We start from the raw sequence: 16,541 nt of genomic DNA, 5'->3' as shown, positions 1-16,541 counted from the left end.
CAAGAAAACCCCAAATGGGTTCACGAAGAGTTGGACATGACTCAACAACAAGAAGATCCTAAGGACTGGGAGCCTCGCCTTTCAACACAGCCACACTTGACCACATCCAACTTCTATTTTGGTCAAGAAGTCAGCAAGCTAAAAGTCTAATCCCACTGGGGTCCTTCCAGCCTGGGACCCTGGCTTCTGCACATATCTACAAGATTACAGGATCTACAGGACAGGATTTAAATCTGGAGATAATCTAATCCAAGGCCTTCATTTTACAGAGGAGGAAACTGAGACCTGAAGACAGAAGAGGACTCATTTAAGGTGGTCACTTTGGATATGAACCCCAAACCTCTGACTCCAAATCTAGAGCTCTCTCCTACTCTCCTGCCTCACTATCCCCAGAAGGAAGGTGGAAGGATCTTTTATAATAAATATACATGGTCAGTCAATCAACAAGTATTTATAAAGTTCCTTCTTTATGTCAGGTACTATGCTGAGTAGGCCCTGGGGTTACCAAGAAAGGCAGAAAAGACTACTTTATGACTATTACCTCAGGCAAGGAAGCCTGGTTTCAGATTGGAGAGACCTCACCTTGGTCCTCAGACAGTCAACCAGACATACATCTGGGGAATCCTGGGCTAGATGCTGTAGGGATATATAAAATGACAGAAGACCCTGCCCTCCGGGAGCTTATAATCCAATAGGGGATATGAAGCACATTTATATCAAAAGACAATTACCAAAGCCCAGTTTTTTATATTAAGTATATATGATTAGTCAGTCAACAAGTATTAATTAGGGATTTTCTATGTGCCAGGCACTGCACTAAGTAAGCCCTGGGACATATAAAGAAAGCCAAAAACAAGTCCTTGCTCAAAAAGAGCTTCCATTTCAATGGTCAGTCGATGAACATTTATTAAGCATCTACTATATGCTAAGCATGAAGGAAACAAAAAGAGGCAAAAGGCAGTCCTTGACCTAGAGGATTTCCCAATCTAATGGGGAAGACATCATGCAAACAGCTATGTACAGACAAGCTATAAAATATGGGATAATTTGGAAATAATTAAGAGAGAGGAGGCACTAAAATTAAGAGGGGCTGGGGATGGTAGGCTTTTATCTGGGACGGGAAGGTAAGCCAGTAGTCAGAGATGAGGAGGGAGAGCAACTGAGACACAGGAGACAGCCAGAGAGAATGCCCGGAGCTGAGAGACAGAGAGTTGGGGAATGGCCAGGAGGCCAGGGTCACTGGATCACATAGCAAGGTATAGTGGGAAAAGCAAGGAATTCAGAGTCTGTGGCTCCTAAGAGCATAGGCTGAGAATTGGAAGAGAAAGGTGAAGTCACTTGATCCATCTCCCTCATTTCACAGATGAGGAGCCAAGAGGGGAGTTCCATCACGGTCCATGCCTCGAAGTACATGGGGACGGTTTTATAAGAGAATTCAGAGTCATTTCTGCCCACCAAGTGCTTGCACCACATTATCCCAAGCCCCAGAGCCATCCCATTTCAGGGACTGGGACCAAGGAAAGATATTGTCAGCCCAGAGGTCATTTATCTTCCCCTTGACTCTCCTTCCAGTGGAACTAACATTAAGAAAAGTGGCATCTGGCACCAGCCCAGCTGGGAGAAGGCTGGTAGTGGCATTGCCCAGATTGCCATATGGCATGGGAAGTCATCCTCTCAAAGGTCAGAAAAGACAAGATGTCAACAGGTGGATCCGTTAAGATGAGAAGCAATTAACACTTAGAATGACTCCCCATTGCCTACAGGATAAACTCAAAATTCCTTAGCCTGGCATTCGAGGCTCTGTTGCCATTGTTTCTCTAGCCTAATCCATAATACAAATCTCCACTCCAGCTGGGCAGATCTCCCTCCTGTCTCTCAGACCCCTGTTTCTTGCTTTCTGGAGCTCCCTCCTTTCCAGTTAGCCAAATCCCACCCAGGCTTTATGGTCTACTTCAAGGTTCCCTTCCAAGAAGCCTTCCCCTACTACTCAGGAAAGATGTGGAAAAGGCATTGTATTTGGTTACCTGAGTTTGAAACCTGGCTCTACTGGGTAAGTCACTTCACTTAAAACAACCTCTAAGGGTCCTTCTAGTCCTTAATTCTCTGCTTCTGTGGCACTCTGGCCTACCCTGATCTCCCCCTTCTTCCAACTTCTAAAACACCCCAAGTCTGCAACACACAGGCAGATACAGTAGATTATAAGGTGACTCAGGCTCCTACAATTTCAGAGGCAGAAGGGATTGAAACCATAGAACAGCCATTCAAGTCAAGTCAACAAACATTAGCGACCCACTATATGGAGACAGAAGGGCACAGGGGATTGATTGCTGGACCTGGAATAAAACAAAAAAACCTGGATTCCAATCTGCCTTGAACACCTGTGAGTTATGTGACTAGGCAAGTGAAATACCCTTTTTGGGGCTAAGGGCAACCCTGAGACTTAGCTACTAAGGCAGAGATGGGCTGCGATCTTGCTCTGGGGAGAGAGCTCTCATGCAGGAGTACCCATCTGCAAAGGAATCACAGGTCTTCTTGTCTTCACTCCTATAAGAGGCCCTGAGGAAGTGCTGGTAACAGAAAGACAAAGAGGAACAAGTTCCTCCCCTCCCGGAGTTTATATTCTCTAGGCATCCCCAGATAATTAAAGGCAAAGCAAATAGAAGACAGGGTTGTTAGGTGGCCCAGTGAATCAAGCACTAGTAAGATTCATCTTCCTGAGTTCAAATCTGGTCTCAGACACTTACTAGCTCTGGGATCCTGGGCAAGTCACTTAACCTAGATTGCCTCAGTTTCCTCTTCTGTAAAATGAACTGGAGAAGGAAATTACAAACCACTTTCAGTATCTTTACCAAGAAAACCCCAAATGGGGTCAAGGAGAGTTAGATGTGGCTGAAAAAAAGGCTAAACAAGTAGAAAAGATAGGGACTATTAACAATGGGGAAGCTGAGGCTTGAATTTCTGCCAAAGAATGTCAGCCCTGGGAGGGAGCATAGCATATAGACTGTTAAGAAATGAAAGAGACCTTAGGGGAAATGGGTCCAAGTCCCTCATTTGGGGGAGGATTAACCTCCATTCCAGAGAGGGTACATGATCTGCTTATAGTCCCAAGGCTAATAAGTGGTTCACCTAGGGCCAGAACTATTGTCTCCTAACCCAAATGCAACCCTTCCTCCCTAGTGCCATTCATAGACAATAAGCTCCCTGAGGGCAAGGGCTCATGCCTGATGATATGGGCCTAGCACAAAGTTCAGCACTGATAGGCCCATGCCTACACTTGGAGTCATGACCTGGAGACACCTGGGTCCAGGCCTTATCTTCCCCAAAGGCGCCAGGAGAAAGGGGGCAGGGGAGGTCTCAGCTGGCTCAGCTTGAAGTTCTTCTCAAATGACAGTCTGGAAGCTAGAAATAGGGACTGGGATAGGGGTGGGGCCCCAAGTGGAACCCAGGCTCAAAGCAAGCTCCCTCCACCTGGCAGGTTATAGATCACAGGCCTGTTTCTTTTCATCACCCATCAGGCCTCTGTCACCATCCTCCACCAGCTTTCCTAGGCACGATCTTTACTTTATTTGGTCTGAAAACAGATCATAAACAGTTGACTAATTTACCCCTTATGAGGAGATTTAGGGATCTGGCTGGAGAGAGAAGAGTGGAGAGGGTGTGGGGGGTCAAGGGGCAGGACTGTCTTCCAGGGTTCCAAAGCAGAGGAGGAAGATCGAAGGGGAGGAGAGAGGCACCCAGAGACCCCGGAACTGGGAAGTGGGGGAGTCTGAAAAGGGTCAGAGTGGATTTGAGGGCTGACCCACACAAAGTACACACCCCAGGCAGCTTGCTCTGACCCAGTGAGGGTTGGTTATCCAGAGTGGGGTGTCTACAACTGACCTCTATCACTTTATAAAGCATTTCACATACAATATCTCAGCTGAATAATTTAACCTGTCCAAAACAGACTTTATCACCTTTCCTGCTCTTCCAAACTTTCTGTCTGCATCCAGCACACCCAGCCTTGAACTGCCCCCCAACTTTCTCCCAGGGTCATACTCAAGTCCTCACTCTCAGACCCTCACTTGTTTCCTTCTCTTTATTTACTCATACAGCCACAACCTTATCTGGACAATGGTATTTTTTTTTCTTTTTCTTTTTTTGCATTTTGGAGGTTAGAAGGTAGGGCAATTGGGGTTAAGTGACTTGCCCAAGGTCACACGGCTAGTTTTGTGTTAAGTGTCTGAGGTCGAATTTGAACTCAAGTCCTCCTGACTCTAGGGCTCTATTCACTGTGCCCCCTAGCTGCCCGGTATTTTTTCTTTTAAATTTTCTGCCATTTTTCAGTTGTGTCTGACTCTATTTGGGGTTTTCCTGGCAAAGAAAATTGGAATCGTTTGCCATTTCCTTCTCTGGCTCATTTTGCAGAAGAGGAAACTGAGGCAAACAGGGTTAAATGATTTGTCCAGGGTCACATATCTAGTGTCTGAGGTCAGATTTGAACTCAGGAAGATGAGTTCCTGACTCCAGGTCAGGTGCTCTGTCCTCTGTACTACCTATATATCTAAACCTAGTAATTACATATTGTCTTCCCCATCAGAATATTATTTCCTTAAGGGCAGGGACTATTTAAGCCTTTCTTTGTCTTTCAGGCCCTGCACACAGTGAGAGCTTAATAAATGCTTTTTTTTTTTTTTTTGCCTTTTGGAGGGTAATTGGGGTTAAGTAACTTGCTAATAAATGCTTTTTGACTGCTGCATCAATTGTGAGGTAGCTACGTTAGCTGCTATTATTGCCATATTACAGATGGAAAACAGAACCTCAGAGAAGTTAAGTGATCAGACCCCACTTCACCTAATTAATTGCCAATTCCTATCAATCCATTAGAGATGGGATTTGAAACAGGACTTCCTGTCTCCAGTGTCAGCCCTCTAGTCTCTATGGCTTCTAGGCCAAGGAAGCCATTCCTATATCCCTGGTTGTTACATTCCCAACTAAGGAACTCAACATTAAACTACTGATGCTCTTTCTAGTGGTCAGCAGACAAAGAGAGCCCTATTTGGGTCCTCTCCACCTGGCTTTGGCTAATGGAGGAAGTGTGGACCAGAGAGGATGGTTTAGTGACACTCTGTCCCCAATCTCAGCAGAAAAGAGATTTCTTTAGCTCCTTAAGGATTTACAAAACACGTGCCCCATGCGAATCCCATGAGGTGGTCAGGACTTAGTTATTAGTGCTATTTTACAAACAGAGAAACTGAGACTCAGAGAAAGTGATTCGTGCTCACTCAGTTGGCCAAGGTGAGCACCAAGATTCAAACCTGTAACTCCCGACTCTAAGTCCCCAAGAAAAGATGGTCTTAACTTTTGGGTGTGTGTCTGGTAGTCTGAAAAAAAACAAAACCCTATGGATCTCTTCCCAGAAAAAAATCATGTTTTTAAACGCATAAGACAAAATACAGAGCATTATAAAGGAAATCGATTATATTAAAATCCAGAAAGTCCCAGAAGTCTTAGTGTAGTTGTAAGCTTTGATAGCTTAAAAGCTATTTAAAAGCGATTAAAGCTTAAAACTAGGCTAAGATTTTTGGGACATTGTACCATTACCAACACACTTTTTAAAAAGCTTCTGGATGCTCGGTTAAGAACTCCTGACCTCTGGGTAAGTACAAAGTAACCTGAAGAGGGAGGAAGTGTTATCAGCAGGGGCAAAGGGGAAGTGGGGGGTGGCTGGGAGGGCCACTTGAGCTGAGCCCTGACCTTAACTCAGAATGCCATGGCTGGGAGGAAGCTTAGTGCCCAGTCTGTTAGAGATGGAAATTGACCTCAGGGGTCATCACTGGGCAGAGGAGCCGGAGATCTCAGCTAAAGCACTGGGTTCAGGGAGGAAAGTGCCAGAATATTGGAAGTGGGCAATGCTCTTCATTCACCTGCTGCTGGTCTTTACCTGGCCTCAAACTCAGCACGTCCCAAAGCAAGCTCTTCATCTTCCCCCTCTGAAGCTGCCCCTCCTCCCAAGTTCCTTATTCTTATGAATAACAGCGCTAACATCTGCAGCTCAGACACCCAGGCAGGAAACCACTCTCCTTCTCCAGCTAATTAATCGCCAACTCCTATCAGTTTTGCCTAATATCTCCCCCATCATTCCTGTTCTGTCCAACCCAGTCAATTAGGTAGTATGGGTAGAAGGCAGAAAGAGGAGTTCAAATCTGGCCTCAGAAACTGTGTGACCCTGGACAAGTCACTTCAGTTGTTTGCCTCAAAATGGGCGTAATCATAATAACACCTACCTCCTAGGGTGGTTGTGAAGATCAAATGAGATATTTGTAGAGTGATTAGCAGACTTACTTGGCACATAGTAGGTACTTAATAAATCCATTTCCCTTCCCGTCCCATCAAACTTTTGAGCCATGCTGTGCACTCCCTGTATTAATGACATTTACCTATGCTTATGTTATCTCCCCCCAGTAGAAGCTAAGCTGATTGAGGACAGAGGCCATCTAACTTTTATGCTGGTGCACATGAGGGTGGGGACTCTGTTTTCTTTATCTTTCTGCCTCCCCAAGTGCTGAGCATGGGGTCCCACACAAAGCAAGGACACATAGTAACTTGTAACAGGAGAAAGGATAAAACTAACATCTAACATTTAGGGCACTTTAGAGTTTACAAAGTACTTTAGATAAACTTTCATATACAATCTTTCCAACAACCCTTGTAAAGAAGATAGCCCAGGTATTATTAGCCCCATTTTACAGATGAGGAAACTTGAGGCACTGAATGAGGTTAAGTCAGAGACATACTGTTCAGTCATTTCAGTTGTGTCCAATTCTTTGTGACCCTATTTGGGGTTTTCTTGGAAGAGATACTAGAGTGGTTTGACATTTCCTTCTCCAATTCATTTTACAGAGGAGGAAACTGAGGCAACAGGTTTAAGTGCCTTGCTCTTGATCACATAGCTAGTAAGTGCCTGAAGCCAGATTTGAATTCAGGAAGACAAGTCTTCCTGATTTCAGGCCTGACACTCTCTTCACTGTGCCACCTGGCTGCCCCAAAGTCACAGGGAGCGAATAGCAAAGCCTGGAATCCTAATTCATTTGTTTTTTTAAATTCAGAGCTTTCTCCATTATTATTTCATAATAAATAAATAACTGATTCCTAGAATGCTGGAGCTTAGAAACATGGGAGGAACCTTCAAGATTATTTATTTATTATTAATATTAAAATATTAATATTTATTATTATTATTTATTCACATTCTTAACTGAAAAAGAAGAAAATGTTCCTTCTCCCCTCTAGGATCAAATATTACCCCCTCTGTTTGACATACAAAGCCCTTTACAACCTGGCCCTAGCTTACCTTTCCAGACTCATCACACATCACTACCCTTCAATGTACTCTGTGGTACAACCACACTGACTTCCTAACTCTTCCATCTCCAGCCTCTGTGACTTTGCACAGGCTATTCCCCCTGCTTGGAACACACTCTCTCCTCACCTCTAACTCTTAGAATTCCTTCAAGGATCCATTCAAGTATCATCCCCTGATCTCCTCAGCTCCTATTGCCTTCCCCTCACAATTACCTTGTATCTATTTTGAATCTATGTTCACATGTATGTATATATGCATATTTGGCGACAGCTAGGTGACTCCATAGATAGAGTATCAGGCCTGGAGTTGGGAAGACCTGAATTTAAATCCAGCCTCAATCACTTGTGTGCCCTGGGCAAGTCACTTAACCTCTGTTTATCTTAATCTACTGAAGAAGAAAATGGCAAACCACTCCAGTATCTTTGCCAAGAAAACCCCATGGAAATGACTAAACAAGTTGTGGTCTGTGAATGTAATGGAATACTTGTGTGCTATAAGAAATGATGAGCAGGTAGATTTCAGAGAAACCTGGAAAGACTTATATGAACTGATGCAGAGGAAAGTGAGCAGAACCAGGAGAACATTGTACGCAGTTAGAGCCACATTGTGCAATGACTAACTTGGATAGACTTGGTTTTTCTCTGTGATGCAAGGTTCTTTTTTTTTTGCCTTTTGGAGGGCAGTTGGGGTTAAGTAACTTGCCCAAGGTTACACGGCTAGTTTTTTTTGTGTGGGTGTTAAGGGTCTGAGAATGGAACCGAACTCGGGTCCTCCTGACTCCGGGCCAGCGCTTTTCTCGCTGCACATGTAATGCAAGGTTCTAAGACAACTCCAAAAGGCTCATGATGGAAAGGGATGTCCACATCCAGAGAAAGAATTATAGAGCCCAAATGCAGATGGAAACATACTGCTTGCACTCTCTCTTTTTTGTTTTGTTTTGTCTCTTCTTTCTCAGGGTTCATTCCATGGGTTATAATTCTTCTTTGCAACATGACTAATGTGAAAATATGTTTAATGTGAATGTTTATAACAGGGCTCATATCAGATTGCATGCCATCTTGAGGAAGGAGAGGGGAGAGAGGGGGAGAAAATTTAAAACTCGAAAGCTTGTGGAACGGAATGTTGTAAACTAAAAATAAATAAATTAATTAAAAAAAAACATGCTTAGCACTAGCATGCTATGGTCCACAGACTCACAAAGAGTAGGACGTGACTAAACAATATATAAATATTTATGTCTCCCTAAAGGAGATAGGCACAGTGTCTGGGACATAGGAAGCCTTTAATAAATGCCACTTGATTGACTGAAGGTTCAGAGGAAGGAAATAATAGCAACAACAATAGCTAGCATTGTTATTTTACTTTAGGATTTATGAAATGCTTTCAACCAGCAATCACTTTTTATGTACCTTCTTTGTGCTGTGAATATAAACATTAAATAATACCTACTGTCCTATGTAGGACTGAGCCTCAAAATAAGCTCATGAATTAAATAGTTATTTTTCTTATTTTTACAGATGAGTAAACTGAGGCTCAGAGAGGTTAAATGACTTATCCAAGGTTGAAAAGGTAGTAGTTAGTGGTAGAATATGAAACCCCAGCCCTCCAGAGTCTGAAGTCTGTCTATTCCATGATGCTCTTAGGGAAGCCTGAGTATACTAAAAAAAATGCTCATTATAAGCCCCAATTTCAAATAACCGAGGCAGTGAGGTCCTGGGGCCAATTCAGATACAGCTTTTGTCTTTTGTGAGATTGTCGCCATCAGACCTCCTTTTGAGAGACTCCAGGGGCAGCCCCAAAGAGCAGGCTGGGCCACTTTGCAATTTCCCATCCACTAGAGAGGTCAATTAGTTTAACTGGAGGCCGTGCTGGGAGGGAGAAAACATCATCTAAACTTTCTTACCTACTTGGAGGCAGGCCAGAAGCCTGAGGTTTGACTGTGCTTGTGGCTGAAGAACAAAACAGACAGGCGGGTATGATTAGCACCTCAGCAGGGCAAACCTGCTTTTAATAGTCAGCTGGACAGCCTCCATTAGAGGCAGAGGGATGTGGGCCTTTGCTAGGAACTGTAGCCCCTACCCAGCTGCTCTGCATGTGCCCTGACTCCAGAATCAAGGTCATTCCTCTTAAGATCCGGGAACAGTGGCCCACCCCAAGGTCACTGGCCCCAGGAAACACCTGGGCTCTGTCCAGGGCAGAGCTGGATGGATAGCGTGTGTCAGCCAGCCAAAAGGGAGGGGCACCCAAAGATGATAGAGTATCTCTAGGTGGCGGAAGCTGGAGGCCTCCCCCCACACTTCATATTTAATTATCTGCCCACTTGCTATAATGTTTCCCCACAAGCTCTTTGAAGGGCAGGGACTGTTACTTTGTATCACCAGTGCTAGGCACATAGTAGGTGTTCAATCACTAAATATTTGTTGAAAAAAGGACTAGCCCCATTTCAATGAGACCCTCTCCTCCTTCAAGGCAGAGCCCACACACCACCTTCTGCACAAAGCCTTTCCTGATTCCCCCAAATGCTGGTGTTCTCCCTTCCTTCCAGGTTATTTCGAATTTAGCTATTGTGTTTAAACCTGGATTGATTCAGATTACACATATGCTGTGTATATTTCTGCGGCTAGGGGTCACAGTGCATAGAGTGCCAGGCCTGGAGTTACACTCATCTTCCTGAGTTCTAATCCAGCCTTAGACAGGGTCAGGGGGTGGGGGCATAGCTAGACCACAGTACAGAAAAGTATTTTAGTGGCCTATCAGCTCAGCCAATCAAACTGAGGCTTCAATAAAGAGGCACCATGAGTGCAAATCTGGCTTCAGATACTAACTGTATGACCCTGGGCAAGTCACTTAACCCTCTTTGCCTCAGTTTCCTCATTTGTAAAATGAGCTGGTGAAGGAAATGGCAAACCACTCCAGTGTCTTTGCAAAAAAAAAAAAACCCTAAATGGGGTCACAAAAACTTGGACAAGACAAAAAATGACTGAACAACAAAATATTTCTATAGGTACATGTTTTCTCCCCCATTTGAATTTTATACTTCTTGAGAGTAAACATGGTTTCATTCTTTTTTGTTCTTGTATCTCCTCCCTGCCCCCATTCCTTGCCCCACTCCAAGTGCCTGCCCCATAGCCAGCACTTCAATATTTATTCACTGATGAATTCTTACTTCTGGTATGGGTCGGACTTCGTGACCTTCTGACGTGGTCATTCTACGATGGATGGTAGTCCCAAGGCCTCCTCCTCCACCCTCAGCCCCAAACAAGAATCCCAGCTACCACATACTTGCCAAAGGGTAGTCTCTTGGGATACTGGTAGGATGTTAGGCTTGGCAACAAGAAAAGACCCAGGTTCAAATTCCACCCCATACAATCATTTGGTGAACAAGTGACTTATCCCTCCTGGGCTTGTTTCCACACGCGTGGAACAGAGAGTTATCCCTTCACGGCCTCTTAGGGATATTCTTAGCTCCAATAGTAAGAGCTCATAAATTTCAGCTTATTATTCCAGCTCGGTAAATCTCTTAATTATTAGGCAACTTTTCCTTACATCCACCTCTTGCTTCACAAGCTTGGGGAAGACATCCCCCTTAATTCACCGATGACTGATGACTTTGCACATTTCTGCCTCACTTAAATCCAATTCACCAGCAAGTTGAGACATCACCCCATGAAGTCATCTGTCCTCCTTGAAAATGGAGGAACCACCACCACCTATACTTGGCTCTGGGTAGCTCCGTCCCATTCTTCCCCCTTCTGTGCTGGCCAGCCTTTCAATACTTGAAATCTACCCCATAACGTAGCAGTTCTTCAAAGGCATTTGGACGCTTGGCTCTTTTTCTGCCTTCAAAGAGGATACTTAAATTTATCGGAATGTCAGTAAATCTAAACCAGAGTTGCTATGGAAAGCTCTGACTCTGAGTGGGACATTGCTCCCAAATCATAAAAGCTGGGACCTGGGATCCAGATTTTTCTATTTTAATATATTCCAAATTCTCCCATCACTCCCTATTTTCCTAGGGAAAAAATGCAGACTGAGATCCCCTGGCATATATGGTACATCCTTCTTTCAATCTGATGGAGTTTTTTTTTCTTGTTATATTTTTGAAATTTAATCATTTGTCTGAGAGAGTTTCATTTTAATCTTTTTTTATGGGAACAGGTTATAGATTTTATTTGTAGATTCTCTCTCTTAATAAATTTAGAAAGTTTTCTTGAGTTATTTCCCAGAATAAAGTAATCAAATTATTGTTTTTTCTATAATCCTCTGAAATTTCCGTGATTATAGATGCATTCATCACGGGAAAGGCTTTCAGAATTGTAGGAACAGATGCTGCTGTTGACCCCATTTAGGGATGGAGAATTTGAGGGTTTTCAAAGTTCTCCTAGCGAAGGCCTTATCTGATCATCATAGCAACCCTATTAGGTAACAGGAATGGAAAGGAATGTTATGTCCATTCAACAGATGAGGAAACTAAGCTCATTGAGAGAGGTTGCCCCAAGTTTCAATGATCAGTAACTAGAAAAGCTGGGACTAGAATTTCAATCTTTTGAGTGCTAATCCAAGGCCCTGATCTGTCACAGAGCCTCCTGCTCTTCCTCCCTCAGGAAGAACCCCATGTACAAGCAGTCAATCACGGCTTTAGAGCAGAAAGGGACCATAGAGGCCACTTTATACAACTCCCTATGTTTCCATCGTTGTTCAGTCATTTCAGTCCTGTCTGACTCTTTATGACACCATTAGGGGTTTTCTCAGCAAAGGTACTGGAATAGCTTGCCATTTCCTCTCCAGTTCATTTTACAGATGAGGAAACTGAGGCAAATAGGGTTAAATGACTTACCCAGGGTCACACATCTAAGAAGTGTCTGAGGCCAGATTTGAACTCCAAGCCCAGTATTCTATCCATTGTGCTACCTACCTGCCCCTCATTTTGCATTAGAAAGGATGGGATGGATGGATGGAATGAGGCATGGAGACAAAATTAGGTGCCTATTGCAATAACCCTGGTAAAGGAGCAGAGGCCAGGACAGGCAGAGCTTGGCCAGCACACACAGTATATGTTGGATACCCCCAGATGGGACAAATAATTTCCTTGTTCTTTTACTTAGAGAAGCCCACAAAGCAGGTGGTTCTTTCCAAGGCTTCTTGGTCATCCTGCCCCACCCTCTCCTAACCACCGGTCCTGCTCCCTGAACCAGCACTGGGCTTGGAGTAAGAAAATCTGGGTTCATATGCTTGCTAGCAGTGTGACCCTGGACAAGTCACTCAACCTGTCTGCTTCAGTTTCTTCACCAGTAAAATGGGGATGACAGAACTTACCTTCCATGGTTGTTGTAACCATCAAATGAGATGTTTGTAAAGTGTTTTGTAAATCTTAATGATCTTACATGATCTCTAATAACAATCATCATCATCATTATTTTTAGGAGAAGGCAGTATAGTGACCTAGACAGAGGATCAGATCTAGAGCCAGAGATTCTGTCTCTTTGGCATCATTTTGACACAGCTAGGTGACACAGCAGAAGGAGCACTTTTTTTGGTGTCAAAAAGACCTGAGTTCAAATCCTGCCTGAGAAGCTTACTGAGCAAGTCAGTCTTAGTTTACTCCTCTGTAAAATGGGGATAATGATGCCACCTACTTCATAGGGTTGTAGGGAAGATCAAATGAGACAATGTATGTAAAGCAAGGACTTTGCAAATCTTGAAAGTATCACATAAATGCTACCTATTATTATCTCTTGTTACCTTGCTCAATGAGAGCAGCTGAACAGAACACCAGGCCTGGAGTCAGGAAGACTCATCTTCCTGAATTCAAATGTGGCCACAGACACTTCCTAGCTGTGTGACCCTGGGCAAGTCACTTAACCCTGTTTGCCTCAATTTCCTTATCTGTAAAAATGAACTGAAGAAGGAAATGGCAAACCACTCTGGTATCTCTGCCAAGAAAACCCCCAGTGGGGTCATGGAGAGGCAGACATGACTGAAAAACAACGGACTGAAACCTTGCACAACAGTTCCCCTCTCTGGGCCTTCATTTCCTCACCCTAAAATAGAGGCAGGGGAGGATTAAATGATCTCTAATTTTCCTGTTGACTTGAAATCCTGTAACTTTTTCTGGCTCAAAATCCTAAGATCTCTCAGACCTAGGGCTGATGAAACACTGAGCTGGAAAGGACCAACTGAGAAGCTTGATGTTTGCTCTCTTTGCTCCCTAGAGAAATGTTTCAGAAGCAAACTGGGGTTTGACCTCAGCAACTCAGGTGGGGGGGTGCCCCAGATTCTCAGAGTCTAGTTGTAGCAATCATACCCACCATCACAGTCTGTTCGAAGGGCCTCAGTGACAGCTAGGAAAAATGGGCACGCCCTCCTCCACACATACACACATACACCCCCATTCCCTTACAGTCACTGGACTTTACCCCAGGCTATTAAAAACAGACCTAGAAAAGAGTCAACAAAGTGAAGAGATTCCATTGTTTGGAGGATTTTAGAGTTGAATCTTTTCCAATTCACCAGCAGACCAGAAATGCAATCCTTTCCCCTACCATTGCTCCCCAGGTCCAGCCCGCAGGTCCAGTCCTTCCCTGCTCCAGCTGGCCAAAGGCCAAACTGAAAAGAGGCTCAGTCTTAAGGCACGCCACCAATGGGGTATTATGTTTGAAGGTCCCAGGGCACAACAGGGGGAGGGTTCCAAAAGAAAACAATTAGGGCAAAGAGCCTGTCTGGAAGTCAGAGAAAAAGGGCATTGTTGCCAGCTCCCAGAAACTAGGCAGTTGGGGGGAGGGGAGGAAGTCCCTCCCAGGCTGTTTAGGCTGATCCTAAACGAATTTTTGGCCCACATCTCAGGTTTCCCCCACCCACCAACCTTATCTGAGGGGCCATCTCCCCTGTAGGCCTGTGGAGCTGCCCAGATGGTAAACACTGGGAGGTGGGCATTTGAGAAGGAAGAGCCCAGGGGAGAAGTTTATGAGCACAGAGGAATGGCATTATTGGGGAGCCTGCTGAAACACAGCTACCTCGCCCCCAGCTCTAGAAAAAGAAGTGGGTCAAGGAGGAGAGGCATTTCGGAAGGTGCCAAGCAATTCCTTTGATCAGGGCATTGCCACTTGCCTTCCTTCCCTTCTCCCAACCCTGACCCACCCTACTTCATTCAGAATCCTCCCCCAGCCCACCCTGAGCAGCTCACTGGGCGCTGGGGAGGAGAACCAGATATTTAGGGAAAGGAAGGAAAGAAAACCTGAATCTAACAAAATAAAATCAGAGGACAAATGTCAAGTCCTCTATTTGGGTTCAAAAAATCAACTGCATCATTGCAAGACAGGGGCTGGTGTGGACAGACTGTAACTCATGGGAAAACTCATTGGGAATTTTATCAGGCTGCAAGTTCAACATGAGTCTTTGGCATGAAGCAGCAGCTGCAAAAATCAGTGTGATCATAGGCCCATCTTCTCTGCTCTGCTTAGGTCCCATCTGGAGTCATTCTGGACACCATGTTTTAGGAAGGATCCTGATGAACCAGATCAGGGGCAGGGGCAGTCAACCAGCATGATCAGAGGAATGGACCATACCAGGACTGGTCAAGGGAAAAGAGGCAGGAATGCTTCCATTATCATTTCTTGGAGTGGAAGAGGGATTGGATTTATTCCAGTTGGCCCTGATGGGGCAGAAGCAGGAGCTCTGATGAGTGGAAGTCACAGAGAAGAAGTATCAGGGTCAAAGTAAGGACAAGCTCACTAAATAAGGAAAATTGGAGCTGTTCAGGAGGGAAAGAGTTAGCCACAGGGAAGCAGTGGTTTCCTCAGTACCAGAGGCCTTCAGGCAGAGAGGCTGGATGACAATGGATATTGTCCATGAGAAGGAGCATCCCCAAAAGGTTCCCCCACCAAAAGCTTGGATTGATACTGAAGTCCTTCCAAACGTGATGCTCTGATAGAGTGAGGGAAGTCACAGCTTTCCTAAAAGGGCTTTCTCCTACACCTGCAGCTTTTGGCCATGTTCTAGGTCTTCAATGAGGAGTCAACCAATTTGCTCTGCTATTATCCAACAAGCCAGGCCTTTCTTTAAAAATTTTTTTTAAAATTTATTTCATTAATTATTTCCCAATTCCATGTAAAAAAATGTGACTATTCATTTTTTTAAATTTTGAGTTCTAAATTCTCTCCCTCCTGCATACCCCTCCCCTTAAGAAGGTAAGCAATACGATACCCATTATACCTGTGAAGTTGTGCAAAACATATCACCATATTAGCCAAGTTGCAAAAGAAATCACACCAAGAAAAAGAAAGTAAAAACTGCATGTTTCAATTTACACTCAGAGTGCATTAATTCTCTCTCTGAAGGGAGATAGCATTTTTCATCATGGGTCCTTAGGAACTGGTCAAACCTTTTTTTTTTTTTAAATACAAAGGACCTCACTTGATTCATACACACACACACACTGTATCCCCACCCCCATCCCCCATCCCCAGGTCAGGTTAGCTCACCTGGCATCCTACCTAAAACAAGAACTAACAGATATTCTGTCCTGGACAAAGGTCTTCATAGAGATGGCAAATCAGGAATACCTTGAGGCCTTGTGATTCCCCCCACCACGTGTATACACACACACACACACACACACTCCTGCCTACACTAAGGCAAACTCTAAGATCAAGGGTGTTGTGGGATGTACTAGAACCTCAAAGCTCTAAGACTGTTGAGTCTAGACCCTCAGAAAAGCTATAGAGCAGAGGCAGTGTTCCAAAAGGACCAGTAGAGCCAGAGCGCATGGCTTTCCTTGCCCCAAACCTGATCTATTTGCTGGGAAGCCCTGCTATGAGTCTAATAATGAACCACAGGCTGCCCTTCCCCTTCATAGTGATCTGGCTCTGTCTTTTGTCAGCTGAGGGGTCTTCAGCACTCAGTCCCCATGGGTGAAGTCCATGGAGCCTAGTGGCTGGACTGAACCACTCACCCACTCAGCTTCTTGCCGTTTAATGAAGATAGGCAAAACTAGTACCATTGAGGCAATCTGCTTAGCCTGGCATTATCCAAACAGGTCAAGCCTTTCTTAATACACCTCACTTGACTGGCTCTCTCCAAGGGGAACCAACCATCTTTCATTCCAAGGCCAAGACCTCCTCTAACGATAGCAAACTGGTGAGGCCTTACATTTTGCCCTCCCTCCTCCTGTATCCTGCTGGCAGCTGGCAGTGACTCA

At 44.5% G+C, this 16,541-nt stretch overlaps 2 protein-coding genes across 3 annotated transcripts in view; one reads left to right on the top strand and one right to left on the bottom strand.

Annotated features, from left to right (window-relative positions):
* TRAPPC2L (trafficking protein particle complex subunit 2L) overlaps positions 1-16,541 on the top strand; it is a 423,767-nt gene that overhangs the window by 219,695 nt on the left and 187,531 nt on the right. The window contains exon 1 of one of the 2 annotated variants that reach the window (XM_069085567.1): positions 1,413-1,418. The exons of the other annotated variant lie outside the window; for it this stretch is intronic. The gene's annotated coding sequence lies outside the window, so the exon portion shown is untranslated. Of the gene's footprint in view, positions 1-1,412; positions 1,419-16,541 lie in introns of those variants that run through there. 2 annotated transcript variants of the gene reach the window in all.
* Positions 1-16,541, bottom strand: part of PIEZO1 (piezo type mechanosensitive ion channel component 1 (Er blood group)) — a 174,163-nt gene that overhangs the window by 118,851 nt on the left and 38,771 nt on the right. The window lies entirely within an intron of this gene.

Source organism: Petaurus breviceps, unplaced genomic scaffold (assembly GCF_028583685.1).
Source record: "Petaurus breviceps papuanus isolate PSGF00001 unplaced genomic scaffold, PetGlider_PUasm1.0 176, whole genome shotgun sequence".
Lineage (NCBI taxonomy): Eukaryota > Metazoa > Chordata > Mammalia > Diprotodontia > Petauridae > Petaurus > Petaurus breviceps.
This window is presented reverse-complemented; position numbering and strand designations above follow the sequence as displayed.